This window comes from Bos grunniens, chromosome 10, assembly GCF_055505025.1.
Source record: "Bos grunniens cultivar Pamir isolate PY7600 chromosome 10, Bosgru_T2T1.0, whole genome shotgun sequence".
NCBI classification, from domain to species: Eukaryota; Metazoa; Chordata; class Mammalia; order Artiodactyla; family Bovidae; genus Bos; species Bos grunniens.
In genome coordinates, this window is record NC_141174.1 from 71,901,141 (window position 1) to 71,913,737 (window position 12,597).

Sequence of the window (12,597 nt, forward strand, 5' to 3'; positions counted from 1 at the left end):
GTGGCCAAACTGTACAGAATGTCTGTCTCTCTTCTTTCCCCACCATCTCTTGTTTTCACATATCTATATCAAACATGCTTCTCTACTCAAGGGCCTTTTTCACCCTGACACCAGACGTGACAAAGAAAGTGATGTTGGCAAACATCTTCTAGGCAGGAGATGGAAAGTCACGGTCCTTCAGACAGATGTCAACCAAACCCCAAAGTGCGCCCCCTGACACATGCATGTCCTCTGATGGGCTTACAAAGTCCTTTTAGGACCACAGTAGCCAGAAGCACATCTTCAGGCCATTTCAATTTCCAGTCAACAGCCATTTCTGGACATTTCCTAAGAAATGTATTTCTGTCCTTGAGAACTCCTTCAGCACAGCCTCTCCCACTCTACCTAGCAGCCTGGACAGTTCTGACATCACTCTATTTTCTAAGTCACCCTCACATTAACACACACACACACACACACACACAAAAGAGGAAAGAAAAAGAAAGAGAGAAAAGGAAAAGAAAATTACATTTAAAATGGGATTAGGGCTCATTTTCTTTATCCCTTTCAAAACGTCTGCTCCTTTATCTTAGTGCCATCTAGCTGTGCATGGAGATCAGTGACTTTTTCAGATTCATTGCCAATGATCAGTCTGCAAGTTGGCTGACAAGCAGGGCCAAGAGACCAGGCAACTGCCCCCTTGACACACGTGTGCTCTCGATGAATGTGTATTCTCCCTCCCCTTCTCTGTAACCCAGTTAGCGCCTTGAATTGGCATGACTCTCCCAGTCCAAGTTGAGGCCCAAAGTGGGCCTTCTATCGTGCAATTCAACATGGTCCTGCTTAGCAAAAGGGCAGCTCATGATACAGTTTTATCACAGTGTTCTATGGATTATCAGGAGTAGAACAGGTAAGGTTTTTCAAAGCCCAACGGGAGCACAGCATTTTCCTGTGAGACACCATATGTATCCTTGATACCTTATCACCTTGATATCTTATCACCAGATACTAAATTATGAGACCTTGGTCAAGTCACTGAACTTCCCTGGGTTTCATCCTTGTGAACTATGGAGTGGACACCTTGGTGTGCTTGTTCTTCTTTCTCACGTGATATGTACAGATAAAAACGAGACATAGTCATAAAATACTTTGAACAATTATTTTAAAAAAATGATAATTACAAGCTCATGCGTTGCTCATGGGGGTATTAAAAGGTGTGTGTGTTAGTTGCTCAGTTGTGTTTGACTCTTTGTGACCTCATGGGCTGTAGCCCACCAGGGTCCTCTGTCTGTGGTATTCCCCAGGCAAGAATACTAGAGTGGGTTGCCATGTCCTCCTCCAGAGGATCTTCCCCACCCAGGGATCGAACCAATGTCTCTTATATCTCCTGCATTGGTAGGTGGGTTCTTTACCACTGAGCCACCTGGTAAGCTTGTATTAAAAGGTATAACCACTGAAAGCTATTAATAACTTGGAGTATTACTGCACTTGTTGGAATTATATCTGACTGACTGTGACAGAAAGTCTAAAATGACAGAGGCTTATACAAGAAATAAGTTCATATTTCTCCAATTAAGTCTCAAGGAATAAAGCCTCTTACTAGGACGGCAGCTCCAGGAAGTTGTGCAGGTTCCTCCTGGTTCTAACTTCCCTACAGCAGAGCCCTTATGCTCTTAGTCCAAAATGACCCCTAGACCTTTTGTCAACATATCTGTAATTCTGATACCAGAAACTAGCAAGGGAACAGAACCAAGGAAAAGTCAATGGATATATAGCAGCTATCTCTTTAAGTAATATACTGAAAACTGTCATATATTTTTACTTACTTTTCATTGGCCAAAATTTAAATTGTCATACTTAGCAGCAAGGGAGAGTAGGAAATGTTTCCTCCAGACATCCATATGTCCAACTGAAAATTAAGGAAGAATAAGTTTTAAAGTTGGCAACTAGTAGTTTTTGTTCTGCCAAATGAAATTGAACCTGATCATAAGCAGCTTATGATCCAACAAGTCTGTATCTGGGTGTGTGCCCTAGAGAAGCTCTTTCATATGGCAAGAGTGACAAATGGACATAAATTTTCACTGTGGCACTGCTTGCCATCCGAAGAATGCTCTGTGCTTCACCTATTCACCCGCCACCCTTCTCCTGAAGCCCTGGCAATGCAACCACTGTACAATCTATTTCAGATGAGATGGGGCAGGGACTTGTACCTAAAGCAAGGTACAATTAATTAATTTTTTCTCTTTTGCACTATATTAAAACCTTCTGTTTCCATTGCTAGAGATACTTCCCTTTGGCAATCCTATGCCACCCCTTCCCCCTTTAGAAAGGGGGGAAATTCAGAGAGACAATGCCTTTAAGGTTAATTTTCACTAGGAGAACATAAGTTCATGGAGAAACTTCTATAGATATTACTAAAGAAAACTCTTCTGCTTATTTCAACTAAGGATTATTGAGATATATAATAATCATTTATTGAAATAAAGGCCTATACCTACAGAAACAAATTGCTTTCTTTTAAAGTCTTGACTGGAATGGGTGAATTTAACTCAGATGAACATTATATCTACTACTGTGGGCAGGAATCCCTTAGAAGAAATGGAGTAGCCATCATAGTCAACAAAAGAGTCCAAATTGCAATACTTGGATGTAATCTCAAAAACGACAGAATGTTCTCTGTTCGTTTCCAAGGCAAACCATTCGATATCACAGTAATCCAAGTCTATACCCAAACCAGTAATTCTGAAGAAGCTGAAGTTGAACAGTTCTATGAAGGCCTATAAGACCTTCTAGAATTAACACCCAAAAAAGATATCCTTTTCATTATAAGGGAAAGGAATGCAAAAGTAGGAAGTCAAGAAACACCTGGAGTAACAGGCAAATTTGGCCTTGGAGTACAGAATGAAGCAGACCAAAGGCTAATAAAGTTCTGCCAAAAGAACGCATTGGTCATAGCAAAAACCCTCTTCCAACAACAAAAGAGAAGACTCAACACATGGAATCACCATTGGTCGACACTGAAATCAGATTGATTATATTTTATGTAGCCAAACATGGAGAAGCTCTATACAATCAGAAACAAGACTGGGAGCTGATTGTGGCTCAGATCATGAACTCCTTATTGCCAAATTCAGACTGAAATTGAAGAAAGTGGAGAAAATCACTATACCATTCAGGTATGACCTAAATCAAATCCCTTATGACTATACAGTGGAAGTGAGAAATAGATTTAAGGGACTAGATCTGAAAGACAGAGTGCCTGATGAACTATGAATGGAGGTTTGGGACACTGTGCAGGAGACAGGGATCAAGACCATCACCAAGAAAAAGAAATGCAAAAGAACAAAATGGCTGTCTGAGGAGGCCTTACAAATAGTTGTAAAAAGAGAGGAAGTGAAAAGCAAAGGAGAAAAGGAAAGATATACCAATTTGAATGCAGAGTTTCAAAGAATACCAAGGAGAGATAAGAAAGCCTTCCTCAACCATCAGTGCAAAGAAATAGAGGAAAATAATAGGAGATAAAATAATAGGAAAATAATAGGAGATCTCTTCAAGAAAATTAGAGACATCAGGGGAAAATTTCATGCAAAGATGGGCACAATAAAGGACAGAAATGGTAGGCACCTAACAGAAGCAGAAGATATTAAGAAGAGGTGGCAAGAATACACAGAAAGACTGTACAAAAAAGATCTTCACGACCCAGATAATCATGATGGTGTGATCACTCACCTAGAGCCAGACATCCTGGAATGAGAAGTCAAGTGGGACTTAGGAAGCATCACTACGAACAAAGCTAGTGGAGGTGATGGAATTCCAGTTGAGCTATTTCAAATCCTGAAAGATGATGCTGTGAAAGTGCTGCACTCAATATGCCAGCAAATTTAGAAAACTCAGCAGTGGCCACAGGACTGGAAAAGGTCAGTTTTCATTCCAATCCCAGAGAAAGGCAATGCCAAAGAATGCTCAAACTATCACACAATTGCACTCATCTCACACGCTAGCAAAGTGGTGCTTAAAATTCTCCAAGCCAACCTTCAGCAATATCTGAACTGTGAACTTCCAGATGTTCAAGCTGGTTTTAGAAAAGGCAGAGGAACCAGAGATCAAATTGCCAATATCTGCTGGATCATCAAAAAAGCAAGAGAGTTCCAGAAAAACATCTATTTTTGCTTTATTGACTATGCCAAAGCCTTTGACTGTGTGCTTCACAACAAACTGTGGAAAGTTCTGAAAGAGATGGGAATACCAGACCTCCTGACCTGCCTCTTGAGAAACCTATATGAAGGTCAGGAAGCCACAGTTAGAATTGGACATGGAACAACAGACTGGTTCCCAATAGGAAAAGGAGTACGTCAGGGCTGTATATTGTCACCCTGCTTATTTAACTTATATGCAGAGTACATCATGAGAAATGCTGGGCTGGAAGAAGCACAAGCTGGAATCAAGATTGTCGGGAGAAATATCAATAACCTCAGATATGCTGATGACACCACCTTTATGGCAGAAAGTGAAGAACTAAAGGGCCTCTTGATGAAAGTGAAAGAGGAGAGTAAAAATGTTAGCTTAAAGCTCAACATTCAGAAAACTAAGATCATGGCCTCTGGTCCCATCACTTCATGGGAAATAGATGGGGAAACAGTGGAAACAGTGGCTGACTTTATTTTTCTGGGCTCCAAAATCACTGCAGATGGTAATTGCAGCCATGAAATTAAAAGACACTTACTCCTTGGAAGGAAAGTGATGACCAACCTAGATAGCATATTAAAAAGCAGAGACATTACTTTGCTAACAAAGGTCCATCTAGTCAAGGCTATGGTTTTTCCAGTAGTCGTTTATGGATGTGAGACTTGGACTATAAAGAAAGCTGAGCACCGAAGAATTGATGCTTTTGAACTGTGGTTTTGGAGAAGACTCTTGAGAGTTCCTTGGACTGAAAAGAGATCCAACCAGTCCATCCTAAAGGAGATCAGTCCTGGGTGTTCATTAGAAGGACTGATGATGAAGCTGAATCTCCAATACTTTGGCCACGTGATGCGAAGAGCTGACTCATTAGAAAAGACCCTAATGCTGGGAAGGATTGAAAGCAAGAGGAGAAGGGGATGAGAAGGATGGTTGGATGGCATCAACCACTCAATGGACATGAATTTGAGCAAACTCCAGGAGATGGGGAAGGACTGGAAAGCCTGGCATGCTGCATTCCATGGGGTCACAAAGAGTCAGACAGGACTGAACAACTGAACAACAAAATACATTATACTGGGGTGAATAATATTAGATTATCAATAGTTTATTATTTTTGTCACTGAGTAGTATTCCATTGTGTATATGGTCCACAATTTGTTCATTCATTTTACCAGTTGACGAGTATTTGAATTTTTTCCACTTGAGGCTATTATGAATAAAACTGCTCTGAACAATCCATATGCAAGACTTTGTATGAAAGTATACTTTCATTCCTCTTGGATAAGTATCCAGAAGTGAGATTGCTGGATCATATGGTAAATGCATCTTTAACCTTATAGGAAATGGCCAAACTGTTTTCCAAGGTTTTTTTTTTTTTTTTTTAACCATTGTACATTATGCCCAGCAATGTATGAGAGTTCTAGTTGCTCCACATCATCAAGGCCAGTGACGTTTAGAAGAGGACAAAAAGAATAACAGATGGAGATAGAGGGATTGGTACAATATAAAACCCTTGTCAGGAGCTCCCTGTGTTGGAAGACGCCTCCCAATGACTGTCCTTCTCTCTCGTCTACCTCAGTCATTTCTACCTGAAGATGCTCAGAAAAAGGTATTCTTCTAGGAACAGCTATATCCATCTCCCTGGATGAGACAAAGGTCTACCTTCAATTATGAAAGTTGTTTTGTAGCCTATCTACCTGCTTCCTTTCTCCTGCCTTTTCAGATTCCTCAGTCCTCCTAAGCTTTTTGCCTTCATTTGAGGCCTTTTACCTCCTTTGATCTTAGTTAGTTGTGCCCTCCTGGTTGTCACCTGCCCAGTGGGCCTGCTTTACCTTCCCTTTTCATTGATGCTGGGACTTGGGCTCCTTATGCATGAATGTATTTTGCTCAACCTGGTGGCTTTACTCTTTAACTCTTTTTGCATATTGCTGCTGCTGCTGCTAAGTCGCTTCAGTTGTGTCCGACTCTGTGCGACCCCATAGACAGCGGCCCACCAGGCTCCCCTGTCTCTGGGATTCTCCAGGCAAGAACACTGGAGTGGGTTGCCATTTCCTTCTCCAATGCATGAAAGGGAAAAGTGAAAGTGAAGTTTGCACACTAACCTAAGCTAATTTGGTCACATCTCTTTTGACATTTTTGGAACATAATTATAGCCACTATATTTAATTATAGCCATAGCCTCTTCATTAACAGCACGTTTCTGACCCAAGTCTCCCAAATGTGTTGACATTTGTTAAACAGTTACTAGCAAGCAGGCACAGAACACTTTGAATAGTCTATTCCATAAATTCAATGAAACCTTAATTCTCCATGTTTTAAGTGTGTTTGCCACACCTTGTGTGAGAGATTTGCTGGAGGTAGATGGGTCAGTATTCTAAGGGCAAGATTTCATGGCCCTAATAACCTACTTTAGTACCAATAGCTAGATAAAGGATATAGCTGCAGGACCATCCTCGAGCATACAGGATACAAAGGGCCAGGTAGGTTCTTAATTATTTTATGGCAGTATCAGGAGTATCTCTAAAATATTCCACCCTTTCCACATACCAAGATGCTACTACTTTCACCAATGAAACCTACTTCTGCAGTCTATTATACTAATTAATGAACCACAAATTTAACCAATGAAAAGTCATCTCTATGTTTCATTCTAGCATCTGGTGCTAATCAAATATAAATAAAACCAAAGAACCTTATAAACATTCTAGAGTGTGGACCTCATGATCTCATCTGATCACCCCTGAAAATTGAATTTCTGATTAAGACAGTGCATAGCATATGACTGGAACTAAACAGGACTGATATGCATCACACATGTTGCTTTTTATTTCAGAAGCATTTTATAGTAAATTATAGATATCGTAACAACTCCTGAATCCTGTCTTTGACATAACTTTTGTTGAGTACTCACTACATGCCAGGAAGTTTGCTAGGTGTTTTAAAATTGCATTTATACTTCCCATCTAGAAAATTATATTATCTCAATGAGGTAAGTATCATTGTATGCCCGTTTTACAAATGAGAACTCTAATTTATCCAAAATCATTTTAAATGATAGAGCTCTAGCTCAAATCTACCTAACCCTAAAGTGATATTTCAGCTATCTTGCAGTTTAAGCAATATAAACACATTTGTTAGTATCTACTCAAAGATGTAACTAATTCACTACTTATTAAATTTTCTTATACCTTGGTTAATGAATACTTACCTTGGAGAATCCGATGAAAGCACTTGCCTCTCTCCCCATCGAATGGATGTCATGGCTAATTTTGTCAATAACTTCAAGAAATTTGTGAAAACTTCCCCATTCCTGCCTAGGACCACATGAATCTCAGATTGAGAATCCCTGCAATAAAACATATTAAGCGTTTCTTTACTTTAGGATTGTAATCTATACTATTTGCTCTGGTCCCTCTGTTTGCTCTTCTGAATGTGTTACTTGTTTCTAAGATACAGAGGCTACATACCCTTTCTGTAATTGTGCTTACTATTTCTTTGGATTAAAATGCTTCTAGAGAGAGGCAGTCTGCTTGCAGATATTAGCCGCAAAGACCCCTTCCTGGTGACTACATTTGGTATCTATGTTCACAAGGTGTAGTTTTCCCTGAATTCGTATCTCAGAAACTACTTAATGAGTACAATGCCAGTGTGGAAATAGGCTCTTTAATCCAAAGGCCATACGCCTGCCCGTTCAGAGATCCTCTGTCTGCTGCCTGACAGATTACTTGAGAGGATGGTCCACGAAACAGCAACACTCATCACCTGAGCACAGCAGCACATCTGTATTTTTCTGTTGCCTTCCACGTTCTTCATTGCTTCTGACATTATGTGAATTTTCCCAGGCTTGGCCTGCTGCCAGGGTCTCATGTGACCGAAGGCCCTTCTTTAAAAAGAATGCACAAACCACTCGTTAGCATAATTTAAACATTAATTATGAAAACAGTCCCCCAAATGCCATGAAAACAAACCACTGAACAACTACTGAGCAAACTATCTTACTGCTGAGGTTCAGACAAACAATAGAATTATTAGCAAAAATGCATTACTAGTCTCAGTATATTTCACACAATATTTGACAATCCATAGGGCCCACTCCTTTTGCCCATAAATAAGATACACAGTTTAATGGTTCTCTTTTATCTTGCGCATCATAGTGAATCTCAGAGAACATCACTTAACCTCTTCAATCCATCTTTCAACCACTGTATACATACAGATAAGAATGAGAAGAAATGTAAATTTCTTGATGTTATTCTACATATATGTACTTCTGTGTTTCCTCTAATAGAGTGAAAAATACATATTCAAATATAGAAAAAATGCTATTGTCATACTTTAAGAAAGATTCTGAAATTTATTAAAATGCAATAAGCTACAGAATTTGGCATTTTGCTACTTGCTGAATCCATTCCAAAGTATTTCATTATTTGGAATTACTAGAAGAACCTCATCACAATATAGTCTTTCCAATAACTCAATCTTGAGGCATGAGTAGAAATTATAGCATGAAAATGAAGCTATAATGAGTTTTAATTCATATCCCAAACTCAAAATATATGAGTTTTATCCCAGGCAGAAAATAACCTAGTGTTATAATAAACCTCTGCTTTAAAAAATAAACAAACAGGGCTTCCCAGGTGGCTCAGTGGTAAAGAATCCACCTGCCAATGCAGGAAAAACAGATTCAATCCCTGGTTCAGGAAAATCCCACATGCCACAGAGCAACTATGCCCACGCACCACAACTACTGAGCTTGTGCATTCTACATCTGTAGCTGACCATACTCCTTAAAACTGTCAAGGTTATTAAAAACCAGAAGTCTAAGAAACTGTCAGAACAAGAGGAGCCTAAGGAGACGTGGTAACTAAATATAATGTGTTATTTGGGATAGGATTCTGGAATAGAAAAAGGATATTAGATAAAACATAAGGAAATCTGAATATATAATGAAATTTAGTTAATAATGTATCAATATTGGCTCATTAAATGTGATAAATGTACCATATTAATGTACATGTATTAAATGTACCATTACAATGTATCCATAATTAATTATTAATAGATGGAATTGGGTACAGGGTATATGGGAACTCTCCGTACTATCTTCTTAATCTTTCTGTAAACCTAAAATTATTCTAAAACTAGAATTTTTTTTTTTTTTTAAAAGGATGTGGCATGGATCTTTCTTCATAAGAAGTGCTTTATAAAGGTCAACCATTATCAACCACACGATAAATACTAAGTTTTCAGGAATCTCTGTGGTCAAAGAGAAGTCAGATAGTTACTATATATTGAATAGAATATTGACTGTAATTAACCTGAATAATTCAGAAACTAAAAGGAATTGCTGACCCATGGATTAACCAGATTACCAGTCTCCCATTTTGCTTGTGAGTCAATTATAAAGAGTCAAAATCTGAGGTGGAAAAAAGCAAACCATACGTGGTTTTCCTTTTACCACACAAAGGAAAAGTGGACAATATTGCCTCCTATATTAAAAACCCTGCATTGCCTTTCAGGGTGATGTCATCCAAACCACTTTTGAAGCCTTGTGCAAAATCCTCTATGCCACTTATATCACAATAGTGAACTCCTCAAGCTCTAAAGACCCTTAAGATATAGCAAACATTCAATACTACTGAGGTTCGGAGAGGCTCTGGAAAAATATGAGAAGGGGTGAGTAACGTAAATAAAAATGATAGGATATTTCATTGCAAGAGTAATTGAATCATCTGCTTTGAGAAATTTTAATCATATGCCATGACATTCATCTCTTTTCTCATCTTTAAACAGATAGTTTTGAGAAATTCTTGGTTGTTGAAGAAACTTTCAGTTGAATATTCATTTATAACAGGGCCAAACAACAGGAAGGGAAAGTGCCAAAGTTTTCTTTCCAATTCACTTTACAAATGATAAGAGAATCATTCAAACTCCCATAACTCTGAGTGAACCACACAGACATAACCTCATATCTGAGTTCACTAAACTTCACCCTACCTTCAAGTATGTTCTCTTCTAGACATGCTACAATTGCTGACATGTGAATCCATTAACCCTGGTATCTGTTTGGATAAACAAGAAGCTAACAAAATCACAAGGACCTTTGGATTTAATGGTTTCATTGCCTAACAAGGTCCATCTTGTTTTAAAATTTTGTGTACTAACCAAAACAACTGTCTATTTTTTAAAAGTAATTACTAAACTCACATATCAAAGATGAAGCTTAGAGTATACAAGGATTTGGTTCTAATATTCCAGAAAGGAATGTGTCAACAAATAAGTCCCTCTGAATCTCCCTCTCATCAAGATGTACACACAGAGTATGTGTGTATACAATGGCTACACTAGCCAATAAAATGCCCAAACCAGCCTGAATTATGAAGCTGGTCAAGTTAGTCATGGGAAGGCTATATCTGTCAGCACACAGGTCCCATTCTTAAAAGCATTTGTTTTCAACATGATCTCGACAAATGGTCTCCAAAGTATAAATTTATACTAGATTAAAACATATTACCACTCCTTTCAGGGAGATTTGCATTTTGATAGCACTGTCTAAAAATTAAGAAAATCATTCATAAAATTGAAAGGTACACAGCTCTAATCACTCTAATAGTAGAATTTTAGATTATGTCAAGTGATGGAGATAGTTCAGTTCAGTTCAGTTCAGTTGCTTAGTCATGTCTGACTCTTTGCAACCCCAGGGACTGCAGCATGCCAGGCCTCCCTGTCCATCACCAACTCCCGGAGCCTACTCAAACTCATGTGCATTGAGTTGGTGATGCCATCCAAATATCTCATCCTCCTCTGTCATCCCCCTCCTCCCGCCTTCAATCTTTCCCAGCATCAGGGTGTTTTCACATGAGTCAGTTCTTTGCATCAGGTGGCCAAAGTATTGGGGTTTCAGCTTTAGCATCAGTCCTTCCAATGAATATTCAGGACTGATTTCCTTTAGGATGGACTGGTTGGATCTCCTTGCTCCAGCTCTCAAGAGTCTTCTCCAACACCACAGTTCAAAAGCATCAATTCTTCTGTGCTCAGCTATCTTTATAGTCCAACTCTCACATCCATACATGACTACTGGAAAAATGATAGCTTTGACTAGATGGACCTTTGTTGACAAAGTAATGTCTCTGCGTTTTAATAAGCTGTCTAGGTTGCTCATAACTTTTCTTCCAAGGAGCAAACATTTTTTTAATTTCATGGCTGCAGTCACCAACAGCAGTGATTTTGGAGCCCCCCAAAATAAAGTCTGTCAATGTTTCCACTATTTCTCCATCTATTTGACATGAAGTGATGGGACCAGATGCTGTGATCTTAGTTTTCTGAATGTTGAGCTTTAAGCTAACATTTTCACTCTCCTCTTTCACTTCATTAAGAGGCTCTTTAGTTTTTTCACTTTCTGCCATAAGGGTGATATCATCTGCATATCTGAGGTTATTGATATTTCTCCAGGCAATCTTGATTCCAGCTTGTGCTTCCTCCAGCCCAGCATTTCTCATGATATGCTCTGCATAAAAGTTAAATAAGCAGGGTGACAATATACAGCCTTGACATACTCCTTTTCCAATATGGAACCAGTCTGTTGTTCCATGTCCAGTTCTCACTGTTGCTTCCTGACCTGCATAGAGGTATTTCAAGAGGCATGTCAGGTGGTCTTATATTCCCATCTCTTTCAGAATTTTCCACAGCTGATTGTGATCCACACAGTCAAAGGCTTTGGCATAGTCAATAAAGCAGAAATAGATGTTTTTCAGGAACTCTCTTGCTTTTTCTATGATCCAGAGAATGTTGGCAATTTGATCTCTGGTTCCTCTGCCTTTTCTAAAACCAACTTGAACATCTAAAAATAGTTCACGTATTGCTGAAACCTGCCTCGGAAAATTTTGAGCATTATTTTACTACTGTGTGAAATGAGTGAAATTGTGCAGTAGTTTGAACATTCTTTGGCATTGCCTTTCTTTGGGACCTTTTTCAGTCCTGTGGCCACTGCTGAGTTTTCCAAATTTGCTGACATAATGAGTGCAGCACTTTCACAGCATCATCTTTCAGGATTTGAAATAGCTCAACTGGAATTCCATCACCTCCACTAGCTTTGTTCATAGTGATGTTTCCTAAGGCCCGCTTGACTTCTCATTCCAAGATGTCTGATTCTAGATGAGTGAGCATACCATCGTGACTATCTAGGCCATGAAGATCTTTTTTGTATAGCCTTTCTGTGTATTCTTGCCACCTCTTCTTAATATCTTCTGCTTCTGTTAGGTCCATACAATTTCTGTCCTTTATGGTGCCCATCTTTGCATGAAAAGTTCCCTTGGTATCTCTAACTTTCTTGAAGAGATCACTAGTCTTTCCCATTCTATTGTTTTCCTCTATTTCTTTGCACTGATAGCTGAGGAAGGCTTTCTTATCTCTCTTTGCTATTCTTTGGAACTCTGC

General features: G+C 38.9%; 1 long non-coding RNA gene across 1 annotated transcript in view; it reads right to left on the reverse strand.

Annotated features, from left to right (window-relative positions):
• LOC147364806 (uncharacterized) overlaps window positions 1-12,597 on the reverse strand; it is a 120,238-nt gene that overhangs the window by 64,037 nt on the left and 43,604 nt on the right. Inside the window, exons 2-4 of the long non-coding RNA XR_015135019.1 lie at window positions 7,924-8,044; window positions 7,370-7,507; window positions 1,806-1,888 (exon numbers count right to left, since the gene is read on the reverse strand). This is a non-coding gene — a long non-coding RNA (uncharacterized LOC147364806). The remainder of the gene's footprint in view (window positions 1-1,805; window positions 1,889-7,369; window positions 7,508-7,923; window positions 8,045-12,597) is intronic.